The 20,616-nt window shown below is 46.7% G+C and overlaps 1 long non-coding RNA gene across 1 annotated transcript; it reads right to left on the bottom strand.

Moving 5' to 3' along the window:
* Window positions 1-1,239: 1,239 nt before the first annotated feature.
* On the bottom strand, window positions 1,240-19,926 carry LOC148149215 (uncharacterized). The gene is made up of 3 exons (XR_015758227.1): window positions 14,957-19,926; window positions 11,082-11,263; window positions 1,240-2,501 (listed from the first exon to the last, which is right to left on the bottom strand). It is a non-coding gene; the product is annotated as an uncharacterized LOC148149215 (long non-coding RNA).
* Between the last annotated feature and the right edge of the window lie 690 nt (window positions 19,927-20,616).

Here is a 20,616-nt window from a genome sequence, read left to right as displayed (position 1 = left end):
AGACAACGTGGAGAGCTATGGGGGCGCAGCAACACAAACATCGTAATGAAGCCCTGAAGGGATCTCACTGCCACACCCTGCAAAGGTAAACATCTTCACCACCTGAGATGGGAAAGATGATTCCTGACAAGTGAAGCTTGGATGCATTGCAGCTCCATCAGTCCAACTGCAGGAATAGAAAATGGATGAGTAGGGTCATGTGTACAGAGGGAAAGTGATAGGTGGATGAAGGTGAGGGAGAAGGTGATAGGTCAGAGGGGGCAGTGATGGATGCGTCCGGAGGGCAGTTCCATGTTGGAGGCTTGGGACTGGGATAATGTGGGGGGAGGGGAAATCGATGTGGTTTTCAACAGCTTCGTCATTTCCCCTCCCCCCACATTATCCCAGTCCCAAGCCTCCAACTCGGCACCGCCCTCCAGACCCGTTCATGTCTCCCCCCCGACTAATCACTTTCTCCCTCACCTTCATCCACCTTTCGCTTTCCCAGCTACCTCCCCTCAACCCCATCGACCCCCCCTCCCATTTATCGCTCAGCCCCCGACCCAAAAGCATCATTCCTGATGAAGGGCTAATGCCCAGAACGTTGATTCTCCTGCTCCTCGGATGCTGCCTGGCCTGCTGTGCTTTTCCAGCACCACTCTCTCGACTCTGAGCTCCAGCATCTGCAGCCCTCACTTTCTCCTCCTCCCTGTATATAGGGAAACTTGGGTACCAAGAAATGCACATTGTATGAAAAGGGGAACGTTTGGTTTGAAATGTACACGTCTCCTAGTCTACCACAGTCATGTGACATCCCTACCACGCAGCACACGCCCTGCAGACAGGCACCTCAGTCTAACTTTAATGAAGTCCTCATGTTGAACACAATGTTGTACATGTGGAGCTATCAATTGGTTACAACCTCCACCACCAGGCCCACTGCACAATGTACCATTAAGAGATGTGCTCACTGTGTGAGCAAATGGTATGACACTCTCAGTTCCCATTGTCCTGAGTCTCCTTGCAGCATGATACGCTGGGGAGGAAAAGCAGACGACTGTATGCATGTGCCTGTGATTGTAGTGTACACGCAAAGACACCAGGAGTTGTAACAAAGATTGATTGAATCCTTCAGTATTGTGTGATCTGCCCGTGTTACAGGAACTAAAAACAAGAATCCTACTGTAATCAGCTGAGGGCTGGTATGATTTGGAGTTGGACTGGGGTGGACAAAGTTAAAAATCACACACCAGGTTATGGTCCAACAGGTTTATTTGTAAGCACTAGCTTTTGGAGCACCGCTCCTCCATCAGATGGTTGTGGAGTATAAAATCATAAGACACAGAATTTATAGCAAACGTTTACAGTGTGATGTAACTGAAATTATATACTGAAAAACAGCTGGGTTGTTTGTTAAGTCTCTCATCTTTTAGAATGAACATATTGGTTTCAGTTCTTTCATATATAAATCGCAGAACATTTAAAAGTAAACTTTAACAATTGGTGTCATGTCGACTCAGATCATGCATTTAAGGTGTGATTGCCCTGTGTGAGGCTGTCTGTGCCACAATGCTCAGACTGATTCTAATCTAAAAAAAAATGGCTTTACAGAATCTTATATGGATTCATGCAGTTTTTGAGCAAAGTAAAATGTATTCTGCAAGTACAAATTCACCCCACAAACTTATATGTGTGTGTATATACATGTTGGTGTGTGGGGGGTTAGAGGGGGCAGGGGTTATGAGTGTTTGAGAGAGAGTGTGTGTATGTGTGTGAGCGTGAGTGTAAAGTGGTATAAGTCTGTGAGAAGGTGCATGTATGAGTGTGTGTGTGAATATATGAGAGAGGGTCTGTGTGTGTGTGTTGGGGGGGGAGGGGGGGTAGTGCGATGTGGTCTGTTTATGTAGCCCTCTGTCACTTGTAAGAGTGGGTTATACTGTGGGTGGGGTTACCCCAGAATGGAAAGTCCTTTTGAGAAATCAGGATTCTTGATTCATTGATTGATTGCTGTCAAAAGTACAAAGATTGAGTGAAAAGTGTTTGATTGTGTGCTCTATAGGCAGATCAGGGTAGCAGAACAGAGTGCAGAATACAGTGTCACAGCCGCAGCGAACATGCAGGGAGAGAAATTCTCCACAATCACTAAAATGGAACAAAGCATCAGTGGGTGTTTTCCTCGCTCTGCAGATTTCAATGTTCCTCATGACCATTCACAGGACATGACCTCAGTTCACAGAATTCATTCCCTTAGATTAAACTGTACTAATGATTAAATCTTGGAACCAGAGCAAGTGATTAAACAAGTATTGTGCATTCCATTTCGTTTTATATGACAAGAGACTTAATTGCTTCAATGTGGTTTCTGTGCATCTTAACAATCCCATCAGTGCCAATTCTAATCAGGGCAACTCCAATCTGCGTCCTCCTCAGAGTGCAATTCCCGATCACATTCCTGTTCACTCGTCTCATCATCAAGTCATACTCACGGACTGTGCAAGCAGTTCAAGGAGATTTGGCTGTAACTTGGACAGAAAATGCAGAATATTAGCCAAATGGACACACCACCAATGGAGGAATGGGGAGCATTGAGCCCTTGCCACTTGATGCCCATCTACAGATGCCAAACCTGCTGCAGGTTTACCCAAAGAGTGCGATCAACATCCAGGAGGTTCCCTCCCAGTGCCATGTAAATGTGGCCTTTCCCTGCAAATGGTGCCCAGTCAGTACGGGACCATTATTCATTCAGTCATCATTTGGTTTCTAATCAGGAGTGATGAATTAAAAGTAAAATATGCAGATATTGGAAATCGGAAACAAACACAGAGAATGCTGGATAAACTCAGCTGGTCTGGCGACATTGATGCAGAGAGAAACAGAGTTAACGTTTCAAGTCTAGTATGACTCTTCTGTGGTATGCTGGACAGGTCTGTATCCACACACTGTCCATCCAGTGCCCACTCAGTGTCCAATCACTCGCCATCCAGTATCCAGTCACACTCCATTCTAGTTATTGTCCACTTTGTGTCCAGCCAGTGACCATATCAGGTTGGCTCAGTGCCCAATGCACACTGTTCACACTTTAGTCCTCTTTACTGTCTGGCATGACGCTCAGGGCCATGGTCAATATGCACTCAGAGCGCATATGTAATTGTCACACAATGTTCACTCTTTCTTCAGTGAGTGACCACACTGTTTTTATAAATGGCTGGGTGCAAAACCAAAAGGAAAGTTGAAACTGGCAGATTAGCCTCCAGTTCCAATAAACTCCTCCCTGGACAATTTAGCATTCCCAACTGATGGGACTACCAAATGTGGATATTCAAAACTACCTTCCAGGTACTTGTACAAGGAATACAGGAAGATATAGCAAGCAGTTAGGAAGGCAAATAGCACATTGGTTTTTATTACAAGGGGATTGGGATACAGGGAAAAGAGGAAGCCTTGCTCCGATTGCAAGCTCTTGGTGGACACATTTGGAATATTGTGTGTAGTTTTGGTCGAGCCATTTAGGGAGCAATATAATTGCGTTGGAGACAGTAGAGTGAAAGTTCACTGAGTGAACTGGTCCTACACTCTCTGGAGTTGAAAAGAATGACAGGCTTTGAGATTCTAAATGGACATAATATTGGCAGGATGTTGTGAAATCTGAAAGGGTTCAGAAAAGATTTACGAGGATGTTGCTGGGATTGTGGTGTTGTGGAGAGAATGAAAAGGCTGCAACTATTTTCCCTGGAGCATTGGAGACCGAGAGGTGACCTTAAAGAGGTTTATAAAATCATGATGGGCCTGAATAGTGTGAATAGACAAGGTCTTTTCCCTAGGGTAGGGGAGTCCAAAATTCGAGGTTTGAGCTGAGGTGGGAAAGATTTAAAAGGGACCTAAGGGGCATCTTTTTCACACAAAGCATGGTACGTGTACGGAACAGGCAGGAGTGGGTACAGCAGATACTGTTGTGGGTGGCACGGTGGTACAGTGGTTAGCACTGCTGCCTCGCAGCGCCAGAGACCCGGGTTCAATTCCCGCCTCAGGCGACTGACTGTGTGGAGTTTGCACGTTCTCCCCGTGTCTGTGTGGGTTTCCTCCGGGTGCTCCGGTTTCCTCCCACAGTCCAAAGATGTGCAGGTCAGGTGAATTGGCCATGCTAAATTGCCCGTAGTGTTAGGTAAGGGGTAAATGTAGGGGTATGGGTGGGTTACGCTTCGGCGGGTCGGTGTGGACTTGTTGGGCCTGTTTCCACACTGTAAGTAATCTAAATCTAAAACAGATGCTGGAGATCAGAGTCAAGATTAGAGTGGAACTGGAAAAGCACAGCAGGTCAGGCAGCATCTGAGAAGCAGGAAAATTGACATTTCGGGTAAAAGCCCTTCATCAGGAATGAGGATGGAACAAGCTGCCGGAGGAAGTGGTGATGGTGGGTGCAATGACAACATTTAAAAAGCATCTGGATGGGTATATGAATAGGATGGATTTAGACAGATATGGGCCAAATGCTGGCAAATGGGACTGGAGTTATTTAGGATATCTAGTTATCATGGATGAATTGGACTGCGGGGTCTGTTTCTGTGCTGTACATCTCTATGACTCTATAACAGGATGGACACTGAGGGATTGTTTCACCTTGCCTTCAAAAACAGAGTCTCAGAATGAAAGGCCACTCATTTTGGTCTAAGGGAAGGAGGAATATCTTCCCTCAAAGATTTTCAAATCTATAATATTCTCTGTCCCCCAGGAGGCTGTGGATGCTCCACCATTGAATATGTTTGAGATAGAGATGGACGGATCTTTGACTTCCCAGGATATTGAAGAGGGAGGAAGGTGGATTCAAGCTACAAGTCGTGGAATACTTTAATTCCTAGATTCTGTGGGATAATCCTGGAGACTGGATAAGCCTGGTGTTCCACAAGGGAATGCGAATCTGCAGGTTTTAGAACAAAGAACAAAGAAAATTTACAGTCCAGGAACAGGCTTTTCGGCCCTCCAAGTCTGAGCCAATCCAAATGTCTAAACCTGTCGGTCAATTCCTAAGCATCTGTATCCCTCTGCTCCCCACCTACTCATACATCTGTCCAGATGCACCTTAAATGAATCTACCGTGCCTGCCTCTACCACCTCTGCTGGCAATGTGTTCCAGACACCCACCACCCTCTGTGTGAAGTACTTGCCTTAAGCTTTTCACCTCTCACCTTGAAAGCGTTATTGAATCCTTCACCCTGGGAAAAAGCTTGTCTCTATCCACCCAGTCTATACCCTTCATGATTTTGTGAACCTTAATCAGTTCCCTCCCTCAATCTCCCTTTTTCTAATGAAAATAAACCTAACCTACTCAACCACTCTTCATAGCAAGCACTTTCTGGTGAAGGTGGAGTTGTGACATTTGAAAGAGCTGACAACCAATCCTGTTTTTTTTTCCATTTGTCAGTGCAGATTCAATGGGCCAAAGACTCTCTGCTGTACCAAATGACTCTCTGAGGCAGACGGCAGCACATAGGTCAGCCCCAAGTGCAGAGTCAGCACAGGGGTAACCTCATTCCTGTAACTCAGCTGAGGAAGCCAACTGCTTCTTTATCAAGTGTGCAGTAAAACAGTGGCCTTCAGTCAATATACAGGCAATTCCTTGAATGCAATCACTGATTGGTGAGCCAACTGACTGATAATTTACAATGCTGCGGTGTAATTATTACAGAAAAAAATGACATCCAGCTTGAATCGCTGACTCGGCAGCTTTCTGTTCTGGATCAATTGTATATTTCTGGAACTCCAAGGTGGTGGAGGATGGGGGCAGAGGGCAAAGAACAATTCCTGTGACATAGCGAAGAGAAGAACTCAGGTTGAAGATTCACAGGCCTCTGGGACTGCTCAATCACCTTCCAAATCATGAACAGGGGCTCAGTGGTAAGCACTGCTGCCTCACAGCACCGGGGTCCCCAGGTTTGATTCCAGCCTTGGGCGACTGTCTGTGTGGAATTTGCACATTCTGCCAATGTCTGCATGGATTTCCTCCCACAGTCCAAAGATGTGCAAGTCAGGTGAATTGGCCCTGCTAAGTTGCCCATAGTGTTAGATGCATTAGTCAAAGGGAGGTGGGTCTGGGTGGGTTGCTCTTCAGAGGGTCGGTGTGGACTTGTTGGGCCGAAGGGCCTACTTCCACTGTGGGGAATGTAATCAATCAACAGGGTCAGACCCCATTGCCAGTGCTGGACCATGCCTGTGATGGCTTTGTGCAAATTGCTGCCAGATTGGCCCTTTCACCATGCACAGCCCTGGCAAATCTCCCCTTATATAGAACATAGAACATAGAACAATACAGCACAGAACAGGCCCTTCGGCCCACGATGTTGTGCCTTCTTACAAGCTCTATCCACCTGAGTGGCAACTTTCAAAGATCTATGAACATAGACCCCAAGATTCTTCAGTATTTACGAACGAGAGGAACCGTATTGTTGAAGAGGAGAGTGTGAATCGGACTAGTAAGCTAGAGGAGATACTTGTTAGGAAGGAAGATGTGTTGGACATTTTGAACAACTTGAGGATAGACAAGTCCCCCGGGCCTGACGGGATATATCCTAGGATTATGTGGGAAGCAAGAGAGGAAATTGCAGTACCGTTAGCAATGATCTTTTCGTCTTCACTGTCAATAGGGTGGTATCAGGGGACTGGAGAGTGGCGAATGTTGTGCCCCTGTTCAAAAAAGGGAATAGGGATAACCCCGGGAATTACAGGCCAGTTAGTCTTACTTCGGTGGTAGGCAAAATAATGGAAAGGGTACTGAGGGATAGGATTTATGAGTATCTGGAAAGACACTGCTTGATTAGGGACAGCCAGCACGGATTTGTGAAGGGTAGGTCTTGCCTTACAAGTCTGATTGAATTATTTGAGGAGGTGACCAAGCATGTGGATGAGGGTAGAGCAGTGGATGTAGTATACATGGATTTTAGTAAGGCATTTGATAAGGTTCCCCGTGGTAGGCTTATGCGGAAAGTCAGGAGGCATGGGATAGAGGGAAATTTGGCCAATTGGATAGAAAACTGGCTAACCGGTCGAAGTCAGAGAGTGGTGGTAGATGGTAAATATTCAGCCTGGAGCCCAGTTACAAGTGGAGTTCCACAGGGATCAGTTCTGGATCCTCTGCTGTTCGTAATTTTTATTAATGACTTGGATGAGGGAGTCGAAGGGTGGGTCAGTAAATTTGCAGATGATACAAAGATTGGTGGAGTAGTGGATAGTGAGGAGGGCTGTTGTCGGCTGCAAAGGGACTTAGATATGATGCAGAGCTGGGCTGAGGAGTGGCAGATCGAGTTCAACCCTGTCAAGTGTGAGGTTGTCCATTTTGGAAGGACAAATAAGAATGTGGAATACAGGGTTAACGGTAGGGTTCTTAGTAAGGTGAAGGAACAGAGGGATCTTGGGGTCTATGTTCATAGGACTTTGAAAGTTGCCACTCAGGTGGATAGGGCTTGTAAGAAGGCCTATGGTGTATTAGCGTTCATTAGCAGAGGGATTGAATTCAAGAGTCGTGAAGTGATGTTGCAGCTGTACAGGACTTTGGTTAGGCCACATTTGGAGTACTGTGTGCAGTTCTGGTCACCTCACTTTAGGAAAGATGTGGAAGCTTTGGAGAGGGTGCAGAGAAGATTTACCAGGATGTTGCCTGGAATGGAGAATAGGTCGTACGAGGATAGGTTGAGAGTGCTAGGTCTTTTCTCATTGGAACGGCGAAGGATGAGGGGTGACTTGATAGAGGTTTATAAGATGATCAGAGGAATAGATAGAGTAGACAGTCAGAAACTTTTTCCCCGGGTACAACAGAGTGTTACAAGGGGACATAAATTTAAGGTGAAGGGTGGAAGGTATAGGGGAGATGTCAGGGGTGGGTTCTTTACCCAGAGAGTGGTGGGGGCATGGAATGCCCTGCCTGTCTGAGTGTGGCAGAGTCAGAATCATTGGTGACCTTTAAGCGGCAATTGGATAGGTACATGGATGGGTGCTTAAGCTCGGACAAATGTTCAGCACAACATCGTGGGCCAAAGGGCCTGTTTTGTGCTGTATTGTTCTATGTTCTATGTTCTATCCCTCTGCTCCTCCACCTTACTAAGAACCCTACCGTTAACCCCGTATTCCGCATTCTTATTTGTCTTTCCAAAATGGACAACCTCACACTTGACAGGGTTGAACTCCATCTGCCACTCCTCAGCCCAGCTCTGCATCATATCCAAGTCCCTTTGCAGCCGACAACAGCCCTCCTCACTATCCACAACTCCACCAATCTTCGTATCGTCTGCAAATTTACTGACCCACCCTTCGACTCCCTCATCCAAGTCATTAATAAAAATTACAAACAGCAGAGGACCCAGAACTGATCCCTGCGGAACTCGACTTGTAACTGGGCTCCAGGCTGAATATTTACCATCTACCACCACTCTCTGACTTCGACCAGTTAGGCAGTTTTCTATCCAACTGGCCAAATTTCCCTCTATCCCATGCCTCCTGACTTTCTGCATAAGCCTACCACGGGGAACCTTATCAAATGCCTTTCTAAAATCCATGTACACTACATCCACTGCTCTACCCTCATCCACATGCTTGGTCACCTCCTCAAAGAATTCAATAAGACTTGTAAGGCAAGACCTACCCTTCGAGGAGAAAGTGAGGTCTGCAGATGCTGGAGATCAAAGTTGAAACTTTATTGCTGGAACAGCACAGCAGGTCAGGCAGCATCCAGGGAACAGGAGATTCGACGTTTCGGGCACAGGCCCTTCTTCAGGAATGAGCAGAGAGTGTTCAGCAGGAGAAGATAAAAGGTAGGGAGGAGGGACTTGGAGGAGGGGAGTTGGAAATGTGATAGGTGGAAAGAGGTCAAGGTGAGGGTGATAGGTCGGAGTAGGGTGGAGGCGGAGAGGTCAAGAAGAAGACTGCAGGTCAGGAAGGCGGTGCCGGGCTGGAAGGATCCGGCTGAGACAAGGTGGGGGGAGGGGGGATGAAGAAACTGGTGAAGTCCAAGTTCATCCCCTGCGGTTGGAGGGTTCCCAGTCGGAAGATAAGACGCTCCTCCTCCGACCGTCGGGTTGTTGTGGTTTGGCGGTGGATGAGTCCAATGACCTGCATATCCTCGGTGGAGTGGGAGGGGGAGTTGAAATGCTGTGCCACAGGTTGGTTGGGTTGGTTCGTCCGGGTGGCCCAGAGGTGCTCTCTGAATCGCTCCGCAAGTAGGCGGCCTGTCTCCCCAATATAGAGGAGGCCACACCGGCTGCAGCGGATGCAGTAGATGATGTGGGTGGAGGTGCAGGTGAATCTGTGGCGGATATGGAAGTTTCCCTTGGGGCCTTGGAGAGAAGTGAGGGGGGAGGTGTGGGCGCAAGTGTTGCACCTCCTGCGGTTGCAAGGGAAGGTGCCGGGAGTGGTGGTTGGGTCGGTGGGGGGTGTGGATCTGACAAGGGAGTCGCGGAGGGAGTGGTCTCTACGGAAAGCTGATAGGGGAGGGGAGGGAAATATATCCTTGGTGCTGGGGTCTGTTTGGAGGTGGCGGAAATGACGGCGGATGATGCGCTGTACATGGAGATTGGTGGGGTGGTAGGTGAGGACCAGTGGGGTTCTGTCCTGGTGGCGGTTGGAGGGGCGGGGCTCAAGGGCGGAGGAGCGGGAAGTGGAGGAGATGCGGTGGAGGGCACCGTCGACCACGTCGGGGGGGAAATTGCGATAGACCTACCCTTCACAAATCCGTGCTGGCTGTCCCTAATCAAGCAGTGTCTTTCCAGATACTCATAAATCCTATCCCTCAGTACCCTTTGCCTACCACCGAAGTAAGATGGAACAATCAGTTTGCAAGTTAATTTCATTGAAGTGACTGGGGTCTTACTTCAGCCACACAGCCCAATTCCCTTAGAGTCGGAGAATCATAGAATTTTACAGGATAGAAGAAGGCCATTCATATGTGTACCTGCTCCTGACAGCGCTATCCTAGTTCCACTCTCCAGCCCTATCTCCATTATCAATTTCTAACTTTATCAATTTCAAATGTATATCTAGCTCTCATTTGACACCTCCGACGGAATCCACCTCCACCACTTTCCCAGGCAGCAGATTCCAAATCCTGACAACTCTCTGAGCTGAGGTATTTCTCATCGCCCACAAAGAGACCTTGATCAATTGGGTCAATGGGCTGAGAAGTGGCTGATGGAGTTTTATTTGGATAAATGCGAGGTATTGCATTTCGGTAAAGCAAACGGGGGTGGGGAGGGGGCTTATACAATTAAAGTTAGGAACTTGGGCAGTGTGGTAGATAAGAAAAACGTAGGAGTTCATTTACATAATTATTTGAAGTTTGCATCACATTTGACAGGGTGGTTAAGAAGGCGTTCAGCATGCTTGCCTTCATTGCTCAGACCTTTGAGTTTAGGAGTTGGGATGTCATGTTAAGATTAAACAGGACGTTGGCAAGACCTCTTTTGGAGTACTGTGTATGGTTCTAATTGCTCTGTTATGGGAAAGGTAGTATTAAATTAGAGAGGGTTCAGAAAATATTCCGAGGATGTTGCTGAGAATGGAGGGTATGCGATACAAAAATAGACTGGAAAGACTGAGATCTCTTTCACTGGAGGTTGAAGGGTGACTTTATTGAGGTTTATAAAATCATAAGGTGAATGACAAGGGTCTTTTCCCCAGGGTGGGGGAGTTCAAAACTAGGGGATATATTTTTAAGATGAGGGGAGAAAGATTTAAAAAGGACATGAGGGCAAGTTCTGTACACAGTGATTCATCTGTGGAATGAACTTTCTGAGGAAGTGGTGGATGCAGGTCCAGTTACAACACTTAAAAGACACTTGGATATGTTCATGAATAGGAAATGTTTGGAGGGATATGGGCCAAACGTTTGCAGTGGAACTAATTTAGTTTGGGAACATGGTTGGCATGGACTGGTAGCACAGAAAGGTCTGTTTCCATGCTGTAAGTTGACTCAATGACTCACTCCTCACTCTCTTGCTGACCGTCTGTAACCCCCTAGTTACTGAGGTTAGCTGCTCATGTCCCACTTGCCCCCAGAATGGCACTCTGCCTTTATCCAAAAGCAATCTGCCCAACATACTTGTTGCTGGCAAGCCACTCACATTTCAGTAGTGCCAATCCGGGCTGGAAATGGGCAACAGGAGTCATACTGCCAAATTGGCGCCTCAGAAATTCCCAACTCCACCTTGCCATCTTGAAATGGTCTTCATCCTTTGCCGTTTGACCACCCTGGCTTGACAACAAAGAAGCGATCACGCAGCCTTGCTGTTTCAGGAGTTTTACTCTAATGATTAGAATAAATGTTCTATTCATTTTATGGTGCTATAAATAGGCTTCAAGTGGGTCCAAATGAACAGTTAATTGATTCTTAATGTCACTACTTTATGACTGCAATTAGTAAAGCATTGATTGCTCTGCTATATTGACAGAGTCATGGAAACAGGCCCTTCGGCCCAACTCATCCATGCCAACTGAAAACTAGCCCCCTGTGTCAGTGTTTGTCCGATATCCCTCTAAACCTTTTCTATCAATGTACATGTCCTAATATACTTTAATTGTTGTAATTGTCCACCACTTCCTCAGGCAACTCATTCTATATGTGCACCATCCTCTGCGTGAAAACATTGCTCCTCAGGTCCCTATTAAATCTTTCCACAAGCACTTTAAACCTATGCCCTACCCTAAATTAAATGGCCTTGGCCACTCACCTTACCTATGCCCCTCATGTTTTTATAAACATAGATGCTGTAAGGGAAAACTGGATCAGTCCATGAGGGACAAAGGAACTTTCTTATTTACTTCTGACAAAGAGTTACGTTGGACATTAACTCTGTTTCTCTCTCTCTCCACAGATGCTACCAGACCTGCTGAGTTTCTCCTACAGTCTCTGAGCTTATAAAAGGATTTATGTAATAGGACTAGATGAAGTTGTCTCAGAGGAGAATGAATGGCCTACGCCTGGACTTTAATTCTGTTTAATTCCTTGGACTCCCTGGGCTAGTAACCATGGAAATGGGATGAGCACGTGCACACTGGAAGAGAGGGATGGACTGAACACTTTCAACTCTGACACCAGGTCTGACGCCCATCTAAGAACCCAAAATCTGGCACAGTGCCTGCTGTTATGGAATTGTCACCACTTGCCCCTTGCTGGGCTGCCCTCCTAACCTCTCTGTGACACACCACCCGAATCACCATTAGCACCAAACCCTTGGGATCTTATCTTTAATGGGAAGCTCAAAAATTAGAAGGTAGTCATTTTTCTCAAATTATTTTGTGGAATATAGCCAGTATCTTTTGCCCATCGCTAACTGTCATCTAACTGAGTGCCTTGCTTGGTCAAACCAAAGGACAGAGCTGAAAATGTGTTGCTGGAAAAGCGCAGCAGGTCAGGCAGCATCCAGGGAACAGGAGAATCGACGTTTCGGGCATAAGCCCTTCTTCAGGAATGAGGAAAGTTTGTCCAGCAGGCTAAGATAAAAGGTAGGGAGGAGGGACTTGGGGGAGGGGCGTCGGAAATGTGATAGGTGGAAAGAGGTCAAGGTGAGGGTGATAGGTCAGACAGGGGTGGGGGCGGAGAGGTCGGGAAGAAGACCTTGACCTCTTTCCACCTATCACACTTCCGACGCCCCTCCCCCAAGTCCCTCCTCCCTACCTTTTATCTTAGCCTGCTATCTTTTTCCCGACCTCTCCGCCCCCACCCCAGTCTGACCTATCACCCTCACCTTGACCTCTTTCCACTATCACATTTCCAACACCCCTCCCCCAAGTCCCTCCTCCCTACCTTTTATCTTAGCCTGCTGGACAAACTTTCCCCATTCCTGAAGAACGGCTTATGCCCGAAACGTCGATTCTCCTGTTCCCTGGGTGCTGCCTGACCTGCTGCGCTTTTCCAGCAACACATTTTCAGCTCTGATCTCCAGCATCTGCAGACCTCACTTTCTCCTCAAACCAAAGGACAGTTAAGAGTCAACACCATGGCTGTGGAGGTGGAGTTAAGTGGAGACCAGACCAGGTATGGACAGATGGTTTCCTACACCTGCAATGAACCAGGTGTTTATTTTTACAGCAATGTCTTCATAGACTCCATCATTCAAGAATATGGGACAAGTGCAGGAAATTGGGATTAGTGCACCTTTCGTGGTACGGATGTCAATGGGTCAAAGGGACTTTCCTGCACTGTATGAATATATGAATCGATTGAGACTTGTTTGACAACTCCTTGAAAGTGGAGTTGCAGGTAGACAGGGTGGTGAAGAAGGCATTTTGTACGCTTGCCTTCATTGGTCATCGGACATTGGTTAGGCCACTGTTGGAATATTGCATGCAATTCTGGTCTCCTTCCTATTGGAAAGATGTTGTGAAACTTGAAAGGGTTCAGAAAAGATTTACAAGGATGTTGCCAGGGTTGGAGGATTTGAGCTACAGGGAGAGGCTGAACAGGCTGGGGTTGCTTTCCTTGGAGCATCAGAGGCTGAGGGGTGACCTTGTAGAGGTTTACAAAATTATGAGGGGCATGGATAGAGTAAATAGACAAAGTCTTTTCCCTGGGGTCGGGGAGTCCAGAACTAGAGGGCAAAGGTATAGGGTGAGAAGGGAAAGATATAAAAAAGACCTAAGGGGCAACTTTTTCACACAGAGGGTGGTACGTGTATGGAATGAGCTGCCAGAGGAAGTGGTGGAGGCTGGTATAATTGCAACATTTAAGAGGCATTTGGATGGGTATATGAATAGGAAGGGGTTGGAGGGACATGGCCAGGTGCTGGCAGGTGGGACTGGATTGGGTTGGGATATCTGGTCAGCATGGACGGGTTGGACCGAAGGGTCTGTTTCCATGCTTTACATCTCTATGACTGTCTGACTCTATGGTCAATGCATTGAGTATAGGAATTGGGAGGTCATGTTCGGACATTGGTGAGGCCAATTTTGGAATATTGCGTTCAGTTCTGTCCTCCCTACAGGAAAGATTTTGTTAAACTTGAAAGGGTGCATAAAAGATTTAGAAGGATGTTGCCGGGATTGGAGCATTTGACCTATAGACAGAGGCTGAATAGGTTGGAGCTATTTTCCCTGGAATGTTGGAGGCTGAGGGGTTTATGGAGGTTTATAATATCATGAAGGGCACGGATAGAGTAAAGAGCCAAGATCTTTTTCCTAAGATAAGGGAGTCCAAAACTAGAGGGCATAGGTTTTAGGTGAGAGGGAAAAATTTAAAGGGGACATTCGGGGCAACATTTTCGTACATTTTTGCACTGATGGAATGAGCTGTCAGAGGAGATGGTGGGGGCTGGTACAATTACAACATTTAAAAGACAACTGGGTGGGTAAATGAATAGGAAGGGGGTCAGAGAGAGATATGGGCCAAATGCTGGCCAATGGGACTAGACTAATTTAGGATATCTGGCCGGCATGGAAGAGTTCGATCGAGGGGTCTATTTCCATGCTGTAAAACTCTATGACTCTACTAGACACATTATTCATTGAGGTTAAATCAGACAAGCTACCAAGGTGAGATTTGAACTCTCACCCTCAGAGATTTGTCTGGCATACTGGAGTACATTTCAGTGGCATTACCACTAGACACAGCATTGCCATTTATAAAGCTCCCTTCAGGGGTTCAAGGTGTTCCAATGTGGTTTACACCAACAAGACAATGGGAGACATTGTCGCAGTCATCATGTCAGAATGACAGCAGCTAAATTGCCCTCAGAGAGCCCCATCAAACACTAACATAAATGAAATCGAATCATCCATTTCCACAAGGCTTTAGATAAACTCAATACTCTTTGTATCCAACCATGGCTTGAGGTTGAGATCACAGTCCTGCGTCATTAGCATTTTGAACATTAATGGATCAATATAAATGTGACCTTATCCGTTAATTGACAAAACTGTCAATGCGTTTCTTCAAAATAACACCTCCATTGTAAAAACAGGAGATGGAGTTCGATATATACAGCTTAATCCAGAGATTTACCGTGTTTGTGTTTGTGTGTGTGAGAGTGTGAGTGAACATCAGATGCAACAGAATATCCAGGAAATGTCATTGCATGATGTACATCGATTAAATAGATTATTCTGAGTAAATCTCCAAACCTTGGCTGCAGGAATGAATCAATACGCACGTCATTTAGGACGTCATTCCCTCCTTGATGGGCCACTGTGTAATCTCACAAATTCAACATTCATTCCACTGCTCGGCATGTCAACTCAGTGTGTCCACAAAGGGATCATTGCTTCATATCGTTGACATTGACACACTTCTGAGTCGGAAAAATACTGCAATCCACAGCCTCGGACCTTGCCCCATTTGTGGAAAATTACCTCCCAGTCAGAGCGAAGCATCCCGAATTTCCGCTATCACCCTGGCCTTGTCGATATTTGGCCATAAGGAAGAGAGACGGAAAAACATAGCCTCTCTGGGTCATCCCACAGCACCTGACAATCGCGGCAAATGGTGGAATTTGGATTCAATAAAAATCTGGAATCAAGAGTCAAATAACGACCATGAATCCACTGTTTGATTGTCAGGCAAAACCCATCTGGTTCACTAATGTCCTTTAAGGAAGGAAACTGCCATCCTTACTTGGTCTGGGCTACATATAACTCCAGATCCACAGTAATGTGGTCGACTCTTAACTAACGTCAGGGATGGGCAATAAATGCTGGCCAAGCCAGTAGCTCCCTCATCCTATGACCTTGCACGTTACAACATTGCATTTCATCTGCCACTTCTTTGTCCACTCTCCTAACCAGTCTAAATCTTTCTGCAGACTCCCCGCCTCCTCAATACTACTTGCCCCTCCACCTATCTTTGAATCATCTGCAAAATTAATTGGAATGCCATCAGTTCCTTCATCCAGATCATTAATGTATAAAGTGAAAAGTTGTGGTTCCAACACTGACCCTTGTGGAACACCACTTGTCTCTGACTGCCATCCTGAGAAGAACTCTTTTATCCCTAATCTCTGCTTTTTGTCAGACAGCCAATCTTCTATCCATGCCAGCACCTTGCCTCTGACACCATCGATCCTTATTTTATTCAGTAGCCTCCTGTCAGCACCTTGTCAGAGGCTTTCTTGAAGTCCAAGTAGATAATATTCATTGACTCTCCTTGGTCTAACCTGCTCAATACTTTCTCAAAGAATTCTAGCAGGTTTGTCAGGCATGACCACCCCTTGATGAAACCATGCTGACTTGGCCCTATTTTACCATACACTTCCAAGTATTCAGAAATCTCAACCTTCGCAATGGACTCCAAAATCTTACCAACAACTGAGGACAGACTAACCAGTCTGATTGGCCTAATACGTTAGCTTAAAGCATTTTGAGATGCTTTGTGGGTGAGTGTTAATGTAAAGCAATGTAAAAATACATTTTTTTTTAAATTATAATTGATATTCTTTTGACCTGTCTCAAATTAATATCAAGTTAATGTCACCTATTTCTTCAGGTCCTATGTTGTTTTGCCCATTCTTATCCTGCCTCCGTTTGTATACTGCACCTTCTCTGGTTTTACTGCCTCGTTTGTTGATCTTGGTATGGGGTTGTGATTTAAAATGGAAGTAACATTCTCTTTGCAGTCATAGGCTTGGCACCACTCATGCAGGTCAACAACAACTCGCAATTTAGAGGGCTGGGTGCCTCTATGCAAAGTTTCTGTTTGGAAGAGTTTGTTCTGTTAGTTGTTTGTCCAATGATATGCTCAGTGAACTAACCCACAAACTCATGTACAAAGGCTTCAAATCTGACTCATTGGATCTGGAGCTCAGACAACCAGCTGTTTCTTCATGTGCAAACATGTTTACAACGACATGACTCCTATGCTATTGAGCAAAAATACTGAACTCCCTTACCCTGTGATATTTAAGCTGTTGTTCCAAATACACACACACTGCCCTGTATACAGGCTTCCCACGTGGTTAAAGAAACGCAATTTCCCTTCTCACATGGTTAAAGGACCACAATTTCCCTTCCCACGTGGTTAAAGATGCCCTCCAACAAATCTTGTCCACATCTCGCACCTCTGCCCTCAGACCCCACCCCTCCAAATGTAACAAGGACAGAACGCCCCTGGTGCTCACCTTCCACCCTACCAACCTTCGCATAAACCAAATCATCCGCTGACATTTCCGCCACCTCCAAACTGACCCCACCACCAGGGATATATTTCCCTCCCCACCCATTCCTGCTTTCCGCAAAGACCGTTCCCTCCGTGACTACCTGGTCAGGTCCACGACCCCCCTACAATCCACCCTCCCATCCTGGTACCTTCCCCTGCCACCGCAGGAACTGTAAAACCTGCGCCCACACATCCTCCCTCACCTCCATCCAAGGCCCTAAAGGAGCCTTCCACATCCATCAAAGTTTTACCTGCACATCCACTAATATCATTTATTGTATCCGTTTCTCCTGACGCGGTCTCCTCTACATTGGGGAGACTGAGCACCTCCTAGCAGAGCGCTTTAGGGAACATCTCCGGGACACCCGCACCAATCAACCACACTGCCCTGTGGCCCAACATTTCAACTCTCCCTCCCACTCTGCTGAGAACATGGAGGTCCTGGGCCTCCTTCACCGCCGCTCCCTCACCACCAGACACCTAGAGGAAGAACGCCTCATCTTCCGCCTCGGAACACTTCAACCCCAGGGCATCAATGTGGACTTCAACAGTTTCCTCATTTCCCCTTCCCCCCCCTCACCCTAGTTCCAAACTTCCAGCTCAGCACTGTCCCCATGACTTGTCCTACCTGCCTATCTCCTTTTCCACCTATCCACTCCACCCTCCTCCTTAACCTATCACCTTCATCCCCTCCCCCACTTACCTATTGTACTCTATGCTACTTTCTCCCCACCCCCACCCTCCTCTCACTTATCTCTCCACCCTTCAGGCTCTCTGCCTTTATTCCTGATGAAGGGCTTTTGCCCGAAACGTCGATTTTACTGTTCCTCAGATGCTGCCTGAACTGCTGTGCTTTTCCAGCACCACTAATCCAGGTACTATGTGCTCCAGCCTCACAGCTATCTTTAGGCTGGGGATTACACTCAATGGAAATTTCCTTCATCTTTTACACTGAACATGTTCCAGTGTTCAAGGCTGTGGACAATTCCTGGATTAACAGCGGTTGCTGAAATTAGTATAAACGTACACTCAATAATGCACAAGCAGAAACAGTGTCTCCACGGAGCTCAGGGATACTGTGTGTGTAAGGAGCTGGAAACATTTCCCCCACACTACTTGCATTAGAAAGATGGAGATTGAGGGGGGAGTCTGATGGAGGTCTACAAAATCACAAGAGGTATAGACAGGGTGGATCGCAAGAAGCTTTTTGCCAGAGTGGGGGATTCAATTACTAGGGGTCATGAGTTCACGGTGAGAGGGGAAAAGTTTAAGGGAGATAGAGTCATAGAGTCATAGAGATGTACAGCACGGAAACAGACCCTTCGGTCCAACCCGTCCATGCTGACCAGACATCCCAACCCAATCTAGTCCCACCTGCCAGCACGTGACCCAAATCCCTCCAACCCCTTCCTATTCATATACCCATCCAAATGCCTCTTAAATGTTGCAATTGTACCAGCCTCCACCACATCCTCTGGCAGCTCATTCCATACATGTACCACCCTCTGAGTGAAAAAGTTGCCCCTTAGGTCTCTTTCATATCTTTCCCCTCTCACCTTAAACCTATGCCCTCTAGTTTTGGACTCCCCGACCCCAGGGAAAAGATGGAAAGTGCTTTATGGCGAGTGTGGTGGGTGCCTGGAATGCATTGCCAGTGGAGGTGGTAGAGGTGGGCACAATAGCAACATTTAAGACGCAGCTAGACAGACACATGAATGGGCAGGGAGCAGAGAGACACAGATCCTTAGAAAATAGGCAGCAGGTTTAAGTAGAGGATCTGGATCGGTGCAGGCTTGGAGGGCCGAAGGGCCCGTTCCCCTGTGCTGTAATGTTCTTTGTTCTTTGATCTTTGATGGTCTTGCCAGCCCAGGCCGGACTGCAGGATGGGTCCTTTTTGGTGCTGTGCCCTGTGACTGTCCTTATGGTGGCACTGGCCGCCAGGTGGAGTTTTGGTGGGGGCTGCACATTAGCTCAGGGAAGTGCAAGAGCAAGGCCAGCCCTTCCCAAATCCTTGCTCTTGATTTTTAGGTGGATGTCAATAAAACCCCACAAGGCCCTGAATACTGTGGTTGGGTGGGAGGGGAAGGGGGTTGGCAAGGAAAGTGGTTGTGGAGATGTGCCCGGACCCCCACATCAGCCAATATCCTCCAAAAGCAGCTTATCCAGTCGCTCTCACTTTGCTGTTTGTGGGATGTTCCTGTGCACAGTTCAGCTCTCACGTTTCCCTGCCTAACACCCCCCTTCCCAACCTTGTGGCGTGGGTGACAAGCCTCCAAATCTTTGTAGGAAAAGGAGCTAAGGTGATGCAGCTCATCTCCCTGAATCCCCTCGTTTTTCAAATCAGGGTACTTCCACACCACACAGCGAGGAGTGTAAGTCATTCAGACTGTCTTTGTTAACAGAAACACAGCACGATAAAACATCTCAACTCCTGGCATCCTCTTAAAAGGACAGCGCCTTCACCAGGGTCAGCTAAAATTAGACAGAGAGGTATTTTCCTATTCCCCTCCCCTCGCTGACTCTGTGTGTGTGTGTGTGTGTGTGCGTGTGTGAGAATGTGATTTTGTATGTGTGAATGTGCGTAGTTGTGTGAGTTTGTGTGTGTGTATGTTTGTGACTGTGTGCACGTGTATCCTAGAGATTGGAACCATGTTAGCCAGGTGGACTGCATAGAATATGAGTTCCCTGATTGGGGCTGTTAAACTGGTCCAATCAGGGAGCCCCGCCTGACAGGTATAAACAGGAGATTCAGAGGTTCTCTTCACTATGACAGCTGGTTCTGGGGGAGAAATATCAATATCATGTATTATACACGTGTAAATAAAGGGAGACTTGGTGACAGGATATTGGCCTCCGTAGAGTTATTTCACCTGTGATGAGAGAAAAAATACACCCCTGAAGTCTTTCAGTTGCCATAAGTATTTCTGACGTCACGCTGTTCAATCCTGCCATTGGAGACTGGCCCCAGTATGCAGAAAGAATACATTCCGTTTTCCACGCAAACGAAAAACAATGAGTAGATCTCCTGACAGCTTGTGGACCACTACTTTATCCATAATTAGGAGCCTAACTTTCCCAGAGGCACCAGATACTAAAACCTTTCTAGAGTATCCCTTACCTAAGGAATGTTATGAATTCAAGCTTCTTCAAATTCTGAGGCGCTATCAGGTTTATTCAGTAGGTCAACAGCAGGGGAATCCACATTGCAATTATTGATGAGGTAAAGATGACTAGTGAGATGCTGAGAGACCATTTGGTAAGTGGGCTTAATGATGTGACCATGCAAAAGCACCTGCTGGCTGAAGTCTAACTGGACTTCAACGAGGCCTACGACTAGCTTTGTCATTAGAAAATGCGACAAGTGAAGCATATGAGTTACAGGGTTTTCCAACAGAAGTGGACACGCTCACCAGGCTGACAGAGCTTGGGGAATACTACTTGAGTGAAGGCATGGTGGCTCAGTGATTAGCAGTGCTGCCTCACAGCACCAGGGTCCCAGGTTCAATTCCCGCCTC

The sequence above is a fragment of the Chiloscyllium plagiosum genome, unplaced genomic scaffold, assembly GCF_037043375.1.
Source record: "Chiloscyllium plagiosum isolate Xiang-an unplaced genomic scaffold, Cpla_swu_hap1 HiC_scaffold_9, whole genome shotgun sequence".
Lineage (NCBI taxonomy): Eukaryota > Metazoa > Chordata > Chondrichthyes > Orectolobiformes > Hemiscylliidae > Chiloscyllium > Chiloscyllium plagiosum.
This window is presented reverse-complemented; position numbering and strand designations above follow the sequence as displayed.